Raw genomic sequence first — 16791 nt, 5'->3', positions numbered from 1 at the left:
GATATTGTTGCAACGTGATCTATGTTCTGCATCACTCTGTCCAGACTTGGTGTTTCAGTGCAGCTGCTGTCTGATGCTCGGCTGCATTAAAACCACTCGTTGCTCAGTTATTTCCTTTCAGCCGCAGCACCACGATGTAGCCGTGTTATCTGTACGATCGCGACTCTATCTTGTCTGTCTTAACATGAAATCTCAAGGCTCACCCGTGTGGTTTTGTTGTTACTGAAACAGAGTTCTCTTTATTATATCATGCACCACATCCCCGCCACAGTAATGTGAATTTTTACAGCAATGGCTCATTAAAAATATACCTGAGCTGGCTTAGTCTCTACGTTTTCAGTGAGTGATATTTCAAGTGTGTTGATGCTTCTGTGTCAGTGTGCCACAGTGGTGTCGCTGCGGATTTCAACTATTTACATCACCATTGTGACAATGGATGGATGTGGTGTAGGTTAGCAGAAGCTGCCATCCCACAGTGCAGTGCACTAATAAGAATAACACATGTGTGGCTGTGTTTTCAAAAGGCTAAAACTACTGGTACCAAATTAAAACTTACATTTAATATAAAAAAATACAAATTGCTTGTAGCTTACTTGTATTTTGCAAACATAATTTAGCTTTCAAAAATGCAGCCTCCTGTTTAATTCTGTGTTTACCCAGTGCAGCCTTATATATTTGCGGAAAGTAACAATGGTGTAGTCAACACCATTGTTTTTGTTGACGTTATGCATGAGCATGGCACAAATGCGTGATCATAAACACATCTGAGCAATGCATTCTGGGACAGGTCTGGGGATTGAAAAGGACAAAACTCCAGCAACACTAATATCATAGGGAACAAGAGTTCATCATGTGTTAGTCTCACAATAAAGTTGTTCTTCATACCGCAAGTGTTGCTGGAGTTTTGAGCTTTTCAGACTGTTTTTCCTTCTCCGTCCTCATTCCTTCCTACTCTACAGGTGTGGAGATTCCAACCAAATTATATGAAGTCAAACTTTTTTTAATCTTTTTTTATCAGGAAAGACTTTGTATAAACTCCTTTGTTAACCTTCCTCCCCTGCACATATCCATTTATCCATAATATCATATGTTTTTATCCGTGAGGCTTTTAATTATGTTTTATTTTGTGCATGCTCTACAGAAATGACTTTACTAGAAATGTTCCTGGTATTACTTGAAGGAGGAAAACACTGAACCTTAGTTTCTTCCACTTCCTCCATGTTTTTTTGTCACTGTCAGTATTCCCTACCTGTCAGACACAGATTGTGTCTCCATGAGGTATAGCCCGGCGCATAGTTACATTTTGAGGAGGTCCATCTTTTACTAACACTGTCTGAAACTCTGACCGCCTCAAACGCTATGAAAGTTATCAGCAGGAAAGAGGAAAAGAAATGAAGACAGAAATGCAGTGAATACAGAAAAACTGAAGACAAAAGCAGCTTCGGGCCTGAGGCAGAGGAGACAGAGGGAAAGTCGAAGGCTGCAGGTAGTTAATCCTGGTTGATCATTTCATGCTTGGGTGGCCGTGCAGCCGCGCCACGTTTCAAAGCCCTCACAGGCTCGACCCGACACCCTGCAGGGAAAATTAATGACTTCAATAAAAGTGCCACATTTTCCTGTGACGTTTCCCGCATCGAGCTTTATTGGACAAATCTTAATTTGGCTTTGATCAGATCACTAGAGCTTGTTACTGTACGTCTGGACAGAAATGAATGAGGCACTGTGTATGTGTGTGTGTGTGTACGTGTGTGTGTGTGTGTGCTGATGACTAACTTCTTTCCTTTCTGCAGCAGCCAGTACACAGGATATGCTGTATGATGTTTGTGTCTTTTCAGCTCTGCACCTGTGTAGTTGTAGTTGTACCTGAGCAGGCAGTGAAGATCACAGGGCATATTTTCTTGTTTTCCAGAGGGTCTTTTTCTGCCCATGTTTCTGCCCTCTTCGTTTAATTGTTAGTGTTGGCATTTGGGATTTTTTGTCCCTCTGTCACGGAAGTATGAAGTAAAACATTTGCTTTTCACACTGGCAAACACAAACTTAATTTGTACCACCAAGTTTTGTTTGAACTTCTTCTTTTCCCACAGACGGAACAAGAGCGGACTGTGTCGTTTTCCCTCTAATGTCCCCATCCAGTCCATTTTTCAACCACTAAATTCTGACCATGTGTTGTTTTGGGCGTTGCGTGTAGTGTTTTGTTTTTGATGAAGTGGTTTATGTGGGTTTGGCGTTTTCTTCTATTGCTGTTTTTTTTCGTTTCAAATTGCTTTTCAAATTTGTTTTTTCTTATCAAAAACAGCTGATCATTGATTTCTACCAATAAGTCATGGCCGATCGTGACAAGCGGCACTCACATGCATATGTGAATATTTTAAACTTCGTTGAATGAAATGCAATCAGGGTTTCATCGCAGGTCATGTCTGCCAAACATTTTAAAATCTCTGTAGTGTTTTATGTTTGTCTTTAGCCAACAATATTTCCTGACTCTGCCTGATGGAAGCTAAGAAGTGGATTTATCACAGATCAAAATATTTCTTGCAAAGCTTAACGTTTGATCATATTCACATACAACTACTATCAATACATCGCACCTTCTTGCAGGTTTGCTGACTTACTAGTGCAGTGCATGAAGTGTTTTGCACTGTGTCTGTGTGAGACATCCCTTGTTTTCACCTGAACACTGCTGCACACACACACTGCTAAAAGAATGCAGCCACAAGCAGCCCGGACCACTTCCAAATGTGGTCTGAGCGATAGTATCTCAACGGATCCACAATGCATCTTGGGTGCGTTCACACCTGTACTTAAGAGCTGTCGACTTGTGATCGGATCACCCAAGATGCATTTTACCGCCAGGTGTGAACAGGGCCGGTGGTTTGTATGCTGTGTCCTTGGCTGCTCGCTGCACCTCAGACAAATGATATTCCAGTGGAGGTTTGGATGTGGAGGTGTCAGCAGTTTTAATGACGGGCTGCGGAAAACCTCCACTCATTTCTGAAGCACTGCTTGCCAAACTAATCCCACCGGGGTGTGTGTGTGTGTGTGTGTGTGTGTGAGAGAGAGAGAGAGAAGAGGGAATATGCTCATGATTGTCTGATTTTTTGTCGCGTTGAGAGTATGTGTGGGTGTGTGTGGATGGTGTGTGAGACTATGTGTGTTGACAGATAGGACTTCACTGGAATGGCCGCCCCAATAGTACGAATGCACACACACGCACACAAAATGGAAACTTGAGAAGGGCTTTGAATGAGCCACACCCAAAATAAAGAGATGAATAAAAAATGTGAAACATATGGTTGCAGTTTTTTTTTTTATGTGTTATATATTTATTTGCAATAACCAGAAGAAGAACTGGGCCTAGTTAGCATGAGCAGTGTCTAAAATCCTGCTTTAAATATAAAAAACAATAATAATAATAATAATCTCATACATTCATGTGTAAAATTATGACCACAAGCTAGGTGTGTCAGCGTGTGATCAAATGACTTTAATCATAAAATAGAAATAGGAAAAGACATTAAAGAGGTGGTGTGATGCTGGGGAATGCTGCAGAAATTGTTTTATTGATCCATTAAATTTTTTATGTATGTTAATAAAGTTATTTCTGTTCTCTCTTGTATTTCTATCTTTGTGAGGACCAGGTTTTAGACCTTAAGAGTGAGGACGTTTTGTGTGGTCCTCTGTTCTTCAAAGGGTTGTTTGAGGGTCAGGACTTGATTCTGGGGTTAAGAATTAAATAAACAACAGTTGGATTTGGGCATGTAGTGTGATGTTTAAGGTGAGAGTTCATGTTTTGAAGTACAAATCTCAGTGTGTGTCTGTGAGTTTGTGTGTGTGTGTGTGTGTTCATGCGTGTGTGTGTTCGTGCGTGTGTGCCAGCCCTAGATCTGCTACCAGAATGTGGCTGTTTCCTGTGTCACTTCCTGTTTTGGCTCCTTTATTCTCTGATTGGTTGGTTCTATTCTGGTTAGTCATGTCGAGTGACATGTGGGCACAGCGAGTCCAACTCCTAAAATCCTTTTTCCTCTTTGATATCCTGCTGAAGTGGGCTACAAATATTTTGGTGAATAAAATCAACTAAACCGCTGGCTGACACACTTGAAGATAAAAATACACATTACATACAGCATCAATTCATATTATAGTGAGTGTTCAATCTGACTGCTAAATGTAGAAAGTAAGGTCAAATGTTTTTGCAAAGAAAAGCTCTGACAATAATGACTAAACTAAACTGTAATCAAGAGTTAAAAAAACAAACATTTACAATGAACTAAACAACTTATTTTAAATAAAACACTGCAAAATCTTGTGGATGAGACCAGAGAGATTATCCAACTATCTTGAATGATCCAATTTCCAGTTATTTCAGAGGAAAATGCCAAATTTGTCAAATTTAAACCCTTTAGTCATTTTATCTAATTCAGGCTTTGCCACAGAAGTAAGTGGAGGTAAATGTTTGTTTGAAAGAAACAAGCTAATATCATCAGCAAAACGTAAAAGGAAACATAAAGTAAGATACAGTCTTTAATGTAGATAAGGAATGAATGTGGGTCTAAGAATGGCTCCCTGTGGGATACTACAAGTGTCCCAATTACTAGTAATATAATCTGGGTCATTCATAAGTCGGTCCATTGGAGCCTAATGTTATAATTTAATCATGTAATCAAACAAAAACTGTATCAACAGAGTAGACTGCCTTTATCTTCATAAGTTAATGTACCGTAAGTGCAGGCAATCAAAATAATGTGACCAAATACAGACAGAACATCTGTTGTAGGCAAAATTAAACACAATCTAATTTTAGTATTGAGTTTATCGATCTGGCCTGAAACCAACCATCAAAAATGTTTTAGTCATCAGTTTAAATTCCTAGAAGTGTTTGTATCTATGTTTTTTTTTTTTCATGTCTTAAATAACTTGGCTCCTGCACTGCCGCTGCAGAGTACAGTATTTCAATGAGACATGAATAAATCCATCTATTTGATGGGGTGTTTATGCATTCTAGTTAGTCACAGCATCAAGAGCACTAAAATTCAAGCAAGAATAAAGTACAGTAAGTAAAAGTCAAATTCTCTTCTAAGAATAGAAAAGGCCTCTGTAAACCATAATGCTTCTCTGTATGATTTAGTGTATTTTGAATTTCATTAAAAACAAACAGCCTTCTCGGTCAGCTCGGTTGAGGTAATAGCTGGCAGTCGGTCCCGCTCAGAGCAGCGAGGTTAAATCATAAGTGCTCACAAATCATTCTGCTGCCATCATGGAAAATACAAGTTGCATTAAATTAAAACTGACTTGGTGAGACATTCGCTGAACATGGATGATGGTCTGGAGAGTTAGTTAAGGGGTGGGGGTGGGGGGCAAACTGCTATGTTGGAGGAGTAACAACCAAAGGGAGAGTATGTACTTTTTTATTATCATCCATTATCATCACTTTTTCTTCATTACTATTTTAATATTATATTCCAGCATAGAAAAGTGTACATACTGTAGAGCAAAGGGGGGGAATAGAGGATTAAGGAGCCTCCTAGCAGGTTAATCTGCTGTTAGTATTATGAATGGTTACTGTACATGAATCACCCTGTACTATGTGTGTCAATACATTAGACTCATATAATTTATGATTAATCCAGATACTCTCAAAAGGGGGCGTTACTGTTCCCTGTCAGCAACAAATAAGTAATAACACAAAAACTTTTCCTTGTGTCACTACTCCTCCAGAAGTCTCTACATTGGTCACCAAAACGCTATTTAAAGCTAGTCAAATGAGTTCTCGGGGCTTTTAAATATTAAATATAGACCTAATGAAATAATACCAAAAAGAAGACGAGAACAGAAACTATCTTTTTAATTACAAACACAAACCCCCTATACACACCCTCAGTAAGTCTTCTATTTGAATTTTCCTCCACTGAGACGCCTGTTTGTGTTGAAGTTTCTCATATGGAGGTGAGCATTCAGGATATGAAGCCTTGGGTAATAAAATGTAATATAAATTTTAACTCCAGTCAGGTTTTTCAACAGTAGAGCGCCAGTAGCAGAAGCAGCGGTTTCCTTCCAGCAACACAGAGCTTTATGTTGTTTGGTGGCGGACTAATCCACCTCTGTGGCAGTCTGTGTTTAATAATTTTCATTGCATTAAATCATCTTTTAATATATCATTAGTTTATTTTGCTTTGGTTTAAAATAGATGTGGACTGAACCAAAATAGAAACGACAATACATTAACAAACCAGATTGCTCTATTACCATTTTAACCAGCATGTCCTCCAAATTAAACAACAAACAAACAAAAAAACAGTCTGTAACTGCTCTCAAAAACAACACATGTAAGCGACAGATGTAATATTTCATGCACTCACATCATAATTGTTCAATTTTACATACATATATTCTGATAATCTGTAATATTTTTTTATCTCATGTTGCTTTTCTGTCTCTACTGATAACAAAAATAATACTTCAGATGCTTTGCACATGACTGCTCAATACTTCTGACACACACATCCCTACACACACACACACACACACACACACACACACACAGATCTTATTTCTCTGAGCTGCTCATTTTAGCATCATCTAATCATCTTCAATATTCCATTACTAAAACAATCGATAGCTGTCGACCAGCTGAGAGACTGTGCGCAGAAAAAAAAAAGATGAGATGGGGAAGAGACACTTTAAATATTATTACATCAGACTGTCAATTTAATATTTCATCCAGATTCATTTTGTGCTTAAAACTCAGCATCTCAAAAACCTTCACTGTATCATCCTGATTCTTCAGTATCACCTCAACTGCGGTGGTTAAATAGTTAGTCGGAGTTAAATGTAGTAGCTTAAATAATAAACTCTTTGTTCTCATGTTAGTGTGAAGAACAAGATACCTTTCATCTCATGTTGTACTAAAGAGTTTCTGTTCCAAAACTCTTTGCCTGCAAAATTTGTGAGAATTTGGAACACACAGCCAGTCGGTACAACCACAGAGTAATTCCACGTTCAGACAGAAATAGTTGAACCCGGCTCAAGTCAGGGGATTCAAACCAGCAACCAGAGAGAGGAAAGAGAGAGGGGGAAAAAAAACAAAAAAAAAAGGCTGAAAACGGACAGACCTTGGCCTTGACTGTGAAAGACCAAAGTCATAATTTTCCAGAAAAAGTCCATTTGAATCTTAAAGCCCCCTCCAACAGTACACAACCTAACCAAAGCCCACACCCATGAAATGTCAAACATTGGACATCTACTGCACTGCAAGTCAACGTAAAAGCTTTTTAGCACTGACAATAGCGAGTGGCAGACTATTTTGGTGCTGCAAGCGGTGACATTAAGAAGAATATTATCGATTAAAGGGGAAGTAAAGGGGGGGGGGGGGGGGGGAGGGGGGGTTGAAAGGCCCTGAAATGAGAGATAGAGATGGAGAGAGAAGTGGAAAAAGATACAGAGTCATAATGTGAGGAAGGCGAAAGGTTGGACAGCAAATAGATAGAGAGAAAGAGATGGTAATAGAAAAAGAAATAAGGGAAGGAAAATGTGAGAGAGGAATGACAGATAACGTGAAGAGGAACAAGCTGAGACAAACAGAGAGAAAGAATAAAGAAGTTGAAAGTGAGAGACAGAAGAAGAAGAGGAAGGAGGATAGAGAGATAGAGGTTTAATAGGCAAGAAAAAAAGGAAGACAAACAAAGAGGCAGTGAGATGGTTATTGACCATCTGAAACTGCTCTAATGCTGGCCACAGGTGCTGCTGTTTCCACATTGGAGACATGTGTGTGTGTGTGTGTATGTGTGTGTGCATGTGTGTCTAACAGGGCTAACAGTGTTTACAGACAGACAGCGGTGACCTCATCACACCCTGGGTGCATTTAGATGCGGCGTCAGACTGTCAGCAGTTACACAAACACCGCACACACACATTCACACACTTCTGATCTCCGTATCCCCCTTTCTGTCTCTTTCTTTTGTCCTCTCTTTTTGTTTAAATCTTCCTCTCGGTCTGCAGGCCATCAGCCGTATCATTTCATCAGCACTCAGGGATGTGCTCCAATGCATGATGCTACTGAAACTCACACTACAATGTTAGGTCTTGAAAGCTTGTTGATGCCAGGATCCCTTTTTCCATTTGAAGAAATGCACCAACAAACCATAATCAATTACACACTGTGTGACAAGAAGTCTGGTACCAGTTTGTACATCCAAACTAAGGTGGCTGTTGCTTTCGGTTTTGGTCCTTCTTCTAAACTACGCAGGGTTTTTCTCACCCAAAAACTGAGCTTTTCAGAAATAGTCACACTGGATAAATCTTATCAGCCACTTGTTTTAGTGTAGACAAGAAAAACAACTTTGAGTTTTGAATAAAAAGTTACAGCCCTAAGATGAATGCCTCCGCTTCTGTCTTTCGACTGACTTAAGCAACTACACTGCCTCTGAAATTCACCTCATGTTCAATCTGACCACAACATCAGACTCTCATCTGACTTTACTGTTGGGCTTCCAGCATATTTAGTGAGGAGAAACCTTGAGCATACAACAGTGAAAAAAAACGAAAATAAATCCAGTTTGGACTTAATTTAGAAGTGTAGATAACAGTCTTTCTCCCGGTATCCAGGGCGATGACAGACTGTACACCAGTATTATAAACCGCAGTGTTTAAAGATCCCAAGAAATGAGGATTTACACTTCCTAGAAACACTCTGTTACTGAAAAAAACAGTGCACTTTCAGTTACTTCATACTGCACTAGTGGATGTAACTAAAAGATACCAGCCATAATGCATTTTTAAACAATCATGCTAGCTAATCAAACCACCTTTGTCTCAACAACTAATAGCCCATTGGTTGGTTTACACTTAAAGAGGACATATCATGCATATTTGCAGGTCTATATTTATATTCTGGGGCTCTACTGGAATACCTCTGCAAGATTCAATAATAATAATCATAACTTAGGTTTATGTAGCACCTTTCCAGAGACCCAAAGATGCTTCACACAGTGAGGCAGACAAAACAAATAAAACAAGAACAGAAAATAATAACAGCAATGACTGCCAGGGATGACATAGTTAACTAGAGGCCATAGGCCTCGGTGAACAGGTGGGTTTTTAGGAGTTTTTTTTTTAAAAAGTGTCCAAAGATGCAGCTCTGCCAGGAGAGAGTTCCTGAGGGTGGGGGCCGCCACACTGAAGGCTCTGTCCCCAAAAATTTGCAGGCTGGTGTGGGGGGTTGGAGAGCAGACCTGCGCTTGAGGACCACAGATTCCAGGATGGGATATAGAGGTAGAGGAGGTCAGACAGGTACTGGGGGGGGGGGATTTGTAGGAGAGGAGGAGAATTTTTTAGGAGATGCTGGACTTGACGGGGAGCCAGTGAAGGTGGATGAGGGTGGGGGTGATGTGCTGCCAGGGCTTGGTGTGGGTGAGAACCCTGGCAGCTGAGTTCTGCACATACTGGAGCCTGTCCAGGGATTTTCTGGGCCCTGGACAGGACTCCTTTGCAGTAATCCAGACAGGAGGTGATGAAGGCATGGATGAGGAGTCTGAGAGTGATGGCCAATGTTTAGAAATGTTTTTTAAAGTGGTAGAAAGTGGATATGGTGATGGATTTGATGTGTAACTGGAATAAGAGGCTGGAGTCCAGAATGACACCCAGGTTGCAGACTTGTGGGGATGAGCAGACGGAGCAGAAGAGAAGATCTCCAACCTTCCAGAGCAGCGCCTTAGGAGCCACAACCATGAGCTCTGTTTTGTTGCTGTTTAGCTTGAGTAGCTTATTTACCTTACATTTATATTACATTTATCTAATGGTCTTATATGCAGCCCCTCAGTTCAGCCTCTGTCTGAAAGAGGCCATTTTAGCTCCTGTCTCTTTAAGGCCGCCCTCCCGATGAGCCAACTCTTGGAAACTGCCCCGCGGCAGCCTTCCGGCAGCTCCGGAGGCTATGTAAACAAACAATAGTAGTAAGATTTCACTTATTTTTCTCCTTCTTTTACTCAAAATACAAACTTCATGTTCGAGCCCGAATATGATCCAAAATATGCAAGTGGAAAATGCAAAACAACCTTAAAACAACAACAAAGACGACTGCACGGACGGCCGTTTGCGGGCATGTGCCAACAATCTGACGTCAGTCCGTTGGGCAAGTGGAGGTAACTTTGCAAACGGAGAGTTCAGAGCAGGCTGAGGCTCTGGCTTTTGAGTCAGAGGTGATATTTTATATACATTCACCTCACAAAAAGCGTGTTATGTCCCCTTTAAGACTGATCCCTCGCCGTTCTGTTTTAACAGAACATATGCTTCACTTTAAGGACATAATAATTAAATTTCATGGGATCTTTAAGGTTTTTCAGTAGTGACAAAAGCTGTTTTACCTGCTAACTTTCAGTAAGAGTTTAACTTCTTCAAATCCATTTAATCTCAAGATTAGATTCACTACTAATTTGTTCTCAATTTTAAACTTGAGGTGTCAGCTAAAAGGCACCACTGTACCAATCAGAACAGTAAAGGATAAAAAAAAAAACTGTTCTCCATTGATTTCTGAAACTGTGAAAATCTCTGCCACTGACACACAGCTTGATACTCACCTACATTAACTGTAGTTTATGACCTGAAAATCTAATGAGCTAATGACGCCTATTAAAGACGTATTAATTCTTCACCCCTTTCACTGTGATGAATTAGAAGCAGCCAATAATTTTCTTATCATGGATCACTTAATGAAATGATGGCACAGTAAATGTCAGATCATTGACGCCAGGCCAGTTAACTATAAAATCTCATTCAAGAATAGACTAGAATATAATAGAATAAAATAGAGGACAAGAATGAGAACAGTGAGCTCAAACCAACTGAGTTTCAAAGTGAGTTAAACAGAAAAGTTCATGGTGGCGTTTCCGTTGCAATGTGAGGAAACCAACTGGAACTGAGACTTGTGGGCAAACAAATAATTGTTATATCACCATGACGACAAACAAAGCAGAGGTTGGCAGGAGATATTGTTACTGATGCAAATGAGCTCTTGACTCTGGGAAAACAAAAGCGGAGTCGCCCACAATGAAGCACATCAGCATTAAAAACATCACTCTCTGCTGGGAGACCTCCGATTAAATGTTGAGCTACACTTTACAATGGACTGTTGTGGATGTGTGTGTGTCTGTGTGTGTGTGATTGGTTAGGGGTAACGTGTGAATTAAGGTTAGGTTAAGCTTAGGGTTAGGGTTTGGGTAAAGATGTCCGCAATAAATGGAAGTCAACACAATGTCATAACATTGCAAACGTGTGTGTGTGTGTGTGTGTGTGTGTGTGTGTGTGTGTGTGTGTGTGTTTGTGTGGGTGAGTGGGTGGGTGTGGCTCAAACCACCGTCACTTTCACTAGTTTACAAGTCATCCCTCTAATTAAGAGACCAGAAACGTGACACCTGTCAGCGTCTGCAGAGCAATTATCCAATTAGGCGAGCTGTGAGGCTGCAGGCTTATGTTTCCCACCCCTAACTGGACAAAAAACATCTATCTGTCCATCCATCACTTCACTATGTGTGTGTGTGTGTGGGTGTGTGTGTGTGTGTGTGTGTGTGTGTGTGTTAGTCAACTTGCCAGTTAAGTATCAAGAATTTCCCTGGTATATAATTTATTCCAGCACACTATACTAACACTTTTAACATTCACTTTACTGTACAGTTACAGCAGATTGACCTGTTAAGTGAAAATCATGCATCTCCATGTTGTCAACTTTTCTGGAATTAACATTATAATTATCAATATTTATGATATTCTATGACTCAATATATGTGTCATTGTTTGAAGTGTTGCTGAGTTAACTGAGAATTAACACCAACTTTGCTGCACTACGCAACTTTTAGACTCATTAGCTTGTTGTTTTTGTCCTCCAGCTACACATAGACTGTATGGTTGAGTCTCACGGCTCTCATCAACCCCTTCATATAAGACCATTGTTTCCAGTAAACAATCTCTCTAAAGACTGGATATTTTTCTCAGGAGTTGGTGGAGACCAAACAAAAATAAAAGGGGGGTGAATACTGGACTTCAGGTGGACAGAGACATGAGTCCAAATTAATACATTTGTTGCTGTGTGTCTGCTGGCTGCATATTTAGACTGTTGTTTGTTAATTTTATTCTGTATTGTCATCAAAAATTAAGAATTTCACAGCTTGAGAACTTTGTCAATTTGCTCCAAAAGTACCTGAAATGAAGTTATACAGTACAGTCTGTCCTCTGTCTTTAAATGAATTATTCAACCTGCACCTGCTGGAAATCCACCTGAAACAGTGTCATGTTATATTACAGTATAATGTGAAATTGTGGTGCAGAGGGTGTCAATCATCCAGTCGTGCTAGCCGTTAGCATCATTCTCTACTGCCGCAACTGTTCTGGCCCTTAATCACAATGATTACTTAACCGCAGAGGCTCTTAAGTGCTGCTTATCAGAACTCCTCTGGAGAGCAATTACACCATCATTGCTCTATTTTTCCACATTCACCCTTGTTTTTTTTAACTTCCTGGCCTTTCCCCTCAATCCATCATTCACTGTCCTCCTATCACATCTCTTTTCCTCTGTTGTCCTTAACTATCAGCTCTCCTCTCTTCTCTGACCTTCTTGTATCCTTTATTATAGTTCAATAAAGTGCAGATCAAAGAACTTTAGTTTTTTATTCTCCTGTCCTCTCCTCTTTCTCCATTCATCCATTTGTCCCTTTCTTCCCTTTTCTCGTCTTATCTCTTGCCCTTGAACATTCTCTCCTTTCCTGTCGTGCTCTACATAAAGTGATGTATGATGAAAACAGAGGGGAATAACAGGACTCAGAGTAAAGTCCTGAGCTGCCAGGTGGCAGCTTTCAGAGCCAACCAGTACCACAGCGTGAGGGGAGCTAAGGCTTTTTTTCAAATCCGTGTTGTTTAGACTCTGGTTAGTTTTTGCCCATCTGGTATGATTCCTTTTAGCAGATCTGAACCCAGCAATCATACTCAGGTTGTGGACCAAGACAGCCTCACAGAGACCCATTGTGGGAAGTGGTCTCAGTCTGGTCCCAAGCTGTTCGTTTGTGGTGGGAACGTGATCCAACCTCAATCCGACCCAACTGCTTGGCGTACTCTGTGAGTTTGAGCTAAACGTCACCCATAGGCAGGTGTGCTTTGCATAATGGGATACTGATGAGTGAAATCAGCAGTTGCTAGCAGCTAGCCGGAGAGTAAATCGAGGTCTGATGTGGAACAGCAACGATATTTGGACAGATAAGATCGTGTGAACGTTCACACGTGGCTTTCGGTGATACATTTTGGTCCACTTGGGTTTTTTTTCATGTGTGTGTGATTGGTTGGTGGTTGGTTAAAGGAAGCAGGTACATAAAGCTGGGGCTCTTAGCTGACCACGGTCATCCTTCTGACTTCAAGGTCGGAGCTAAAACTGAACAGATTATCTTTCCTACAAGGTCAGAGATAGTTCAATACAAGCGATAGAGGAAGTCGGAGGGTAGAATATTGTAAATGATGCAATATTCCGGTGAAAATGAGACAGAACGAGAGTCAGTGTTGCATGTGTTTCTGTAAATTCTTTATTAGTCATTTGATTACAGAATTACTTGCTTTTTCGTTTTTATTACGTTTTTTGCTATCACCAGATTGCATTTTATTTGACATTTATTTGAATGGGAAGGAAAAAGGAGAGATTAAACACGAAACTAACTCAACCACCTTCCTGTTGGGCTGAAAGATTGAAGGAGGGAGGAGAAAGGGAGAGAGAAAGAGAGGAAAGAGTGCAGACATAGAGAAGAGAGAAAAAAAAGATTCTACTGCATTTTAATATTACAACTGTTGGAGTTGAAAGCAGCAATTCTGAAAGAGGAACAGAGGATTCATTGTGCTGACTGTTTACTAAAAAGACCATTAAGGTCTGTTGAAGCATTTCCCTGCAGCTCAATGAGGCACGATGCTTTCCCGGAGATCACTGTCTCTCTGCCTGAAGTGGCTCATTTGCTCGGCTGTTTAACGGCAACGTAGTTCATGTACCCATTTGTGTAATACATGCGTCACAACAGGAGCTCTTCGAGGTTTATTTTTTTTAACCCTAGAAATTGTCAAATCAGAATAATAAAGCAAATATCGTTCGTAAGTCTTTGCAGCATTTCTTCTAGTAGAAACCATTGGTCAGTGGCCATCTTTCATTTTTATGTGAGAATCAACTCCACAGATCGAGTTAATCCATCACAGTAAACATGAATCCATGATGGTTGATATCTGTGTTTTGCAGCCTAGTCTCACCAAATAGCGTATCAATGACATGCCAGTTTCTTAAGTCATTTCGCCTGTTATCACTACACTTTTTTTTTTGCTTTTCACATGTCATCTCACGTTTTCACATTTGAGTGACGGGGGGGAAGTGAAACTTTCTTTTGTTTCATAATGTGATTTGGGCTTATTAGGAGGAGGAAGACTGGGTGGATGGCGAGATACTTAACTAGCAAAAGGTCAAAAATTGCAAAAGCAGCAGGAGAGAACTGTTCAAAACCACCAACTGGACATTTTTACCTGACGTTTTTACTGTCATGTCGGGCATTTTACTGCCGTTAAACCAGACATTTATACTGCCACATTTTTACTGCATTTTACTGATCATTTTAACCCAAACCATGATCTTTCCAAATCCTAACCAAGTAGTTTTTGTGCCTAAATCTAACCGACGGTGTTAGATGACATGCGAAAAGCTTAAAATGCGTAGACATGACACAAAACGTCCTTAAAGTGATGTGCTGTTTATATGCCATCCTATGAGATCGCATTGCAGCTGCGTTACAAATTCCTGTTTCTTCTGACATTAAGAAACTGAACTCTTGTTAGGAAATAATCCTTCAAAGACACACACAGAGTATCTACTGTACGCCAGCGCAAAGAGCTTTGAATTTCAGACTGTGACACAAGATGAGTAAGAGTGAAAAACCACAGTACAAAATGTGTAGATGAGCAGTTTAACACTCAACCAAATGGCAAACTTGCAGCTTCCTTACGTGTTTATGTTTGTTTATCGTCTGTTTCTGACAGAAAAAAACACATGAACAGGACACATGAACACAGCACTGTTGAGCAGCAAAATCTGGAGCCCAACCTTCATCTGACTGTTCCACCAGCAAATGAACACAACACAGGTGCTATGGCAAAAAAATCTGGATTGTCAACAAATTCTAATTAACCAATTAAAAGGCAATTTCTTTGTTTGTTCCTGAGACTGACTGACAGACATACTGAGGTTTGAAGACTGCATTTCAGTAGTAAGAGAAAAAAGGACTGTAATCCCATTTCCAAAGAATCATTGGGGAACCCCTCCAACTTAGTTTCACCCAAAATAAACTAAATTCTGACTGGTAAATAACACCAAAGTTGGTTGTCTTGTGACCTAAAAGAATGAAGTTCTGGCCCTGCTTGCACAGAGCGATAGTGCATGTAGTCAGGGAGGTTCAGTGACAAGCAGCTGATATAGTTGTTCAAGTCTCATGATTTATTAATTGTCTGCAGTCAAAACCCCCGGAGCTGTAGCAGACACATAAGCGCCCACTATACTGTAACGTCAACGCGGCTTTGCCTGTTTTCCATTTACTAATGCAATTTGACTTGGTTTGCAACAAGTTAATGGGCCAAAAAAACAGCCTGCTGTGTGAAAAGTGGAAGTGATGTCAGACTGAATACAAGCTCGAGTTCAAAGTCAGGGGAAAGAGCAGAGGAGACGTTTCTGTATAGCATGTTCTGACTTAATTTCTTTCTTTGATGTCTTAAAACCCCTCCGACAGTTTATCTTGTACAGTAAGAGCATTATGTTCACTTACTGTGACGTGTTTAATCCAGATCATAAACACTGAAGCAATGTGTGACTGAATGTTATGGGATGTGAATATGCTGACATACTGACCTAATGAGCCAGGAATAATCCTAACAACCACAGAAAAACTGCAGAAAACATAGATAGATAGCTAGATAGATAAATAGACAGATAGATAGATAGCAGGTTTATAGTTTATGATGTATTTATCTGCTATGGCATTATTATAATATTCCTATTTGTGTATCAGTGGTGCACATTAAATTTAAAGAGCACACTGTATGTATGATTCACTGCTCTTATGTATGACATTTAATGTATATAAAAATATCCAGGCTATAGCAATTCTCCACATTATGATTACCACTGTAAAGATATTTTTTCCTTCCACTAGCACATAAAGTACACAGGTGACAAAGCGGTATATAAATACATGTTTTGTATGTAACGTCTGAGCTCATTCATCCTACACAGTACACAGCTGAATTACAGCTTTTTGTAGCAGGTGACAGTATCACTAACACTTCTTCCTCTCTGGCTAAAGAAAACAGTCAAGAGAAAAGAGTAAAGAGAGGCAAAGCGCTGTAACTACTCACATTCAGGTTCCCGGATCCACCTCCTCATAAACCAGTTCGTATCCATCCAGAGAAAAAAAAGGTCATTTCATCTCAACCTCCATGACAAGAAAAAAAAAAAAAAATACAAGTGATGATCCGGTGTAACAGCCAGCGCAGCGCAAAACGGTGTTAGCAGAGCGGCAGCAGCCGGCAGACTGAGAGGCACGGAGGAAGAGAGAGAGAGGGGGAGAGAGAGAGAGAGAGAGAGAGAGAGAGAGAGAGAGAGAGAGAGAGAGAGAGAGAGAGAGGGCGTAACAATAAGTGAGAGAGGGAGGGAGAGAGTACTGCAGAAAATACTGTACATTAGTAGCACTTAAATACTAATAGTAGTACTTGAATAAATATGCTTAGTTACTTCCCACC

At 40.2% G+C, this 16791-nt stretch overlaps 1 protein-coding gene across 1 annotated transcript in view; it reads right to left on the bottom strand.

Moving 5' to 3' along the window:
• The window catches only part of gpr4 (G protein-coupled receptor 4), a 49341-nt gene extending 32550 nt beyond the window's left edge, over positions 1-16791 (bottom strand). Inside the window, exon 1 of the mRNA XM_067595391.1 lies at positions 16408-16791. The gene's annotated coding sequence lies outside the window, so the exon portion shown is untranslated. The remainder of the gene's footprint in view (positions 1-16407) is intronic.

This window comes from Thunnus thynnus, chromosome 7 (assembly GCF_963924715.1).
Source record: "Thunnus thynnus chromosome 7, fThuThy2.1, whole genome shotgun sequence".
NCBI lineage: Eukaryota > Metazoa > Chordata > Actinopteri > Scombriformes > Scombridae > Thunnus > Thunnus thynnus.
This window is presented reverse-complemented; position numbering and strand designations above follow the sequence as displayed.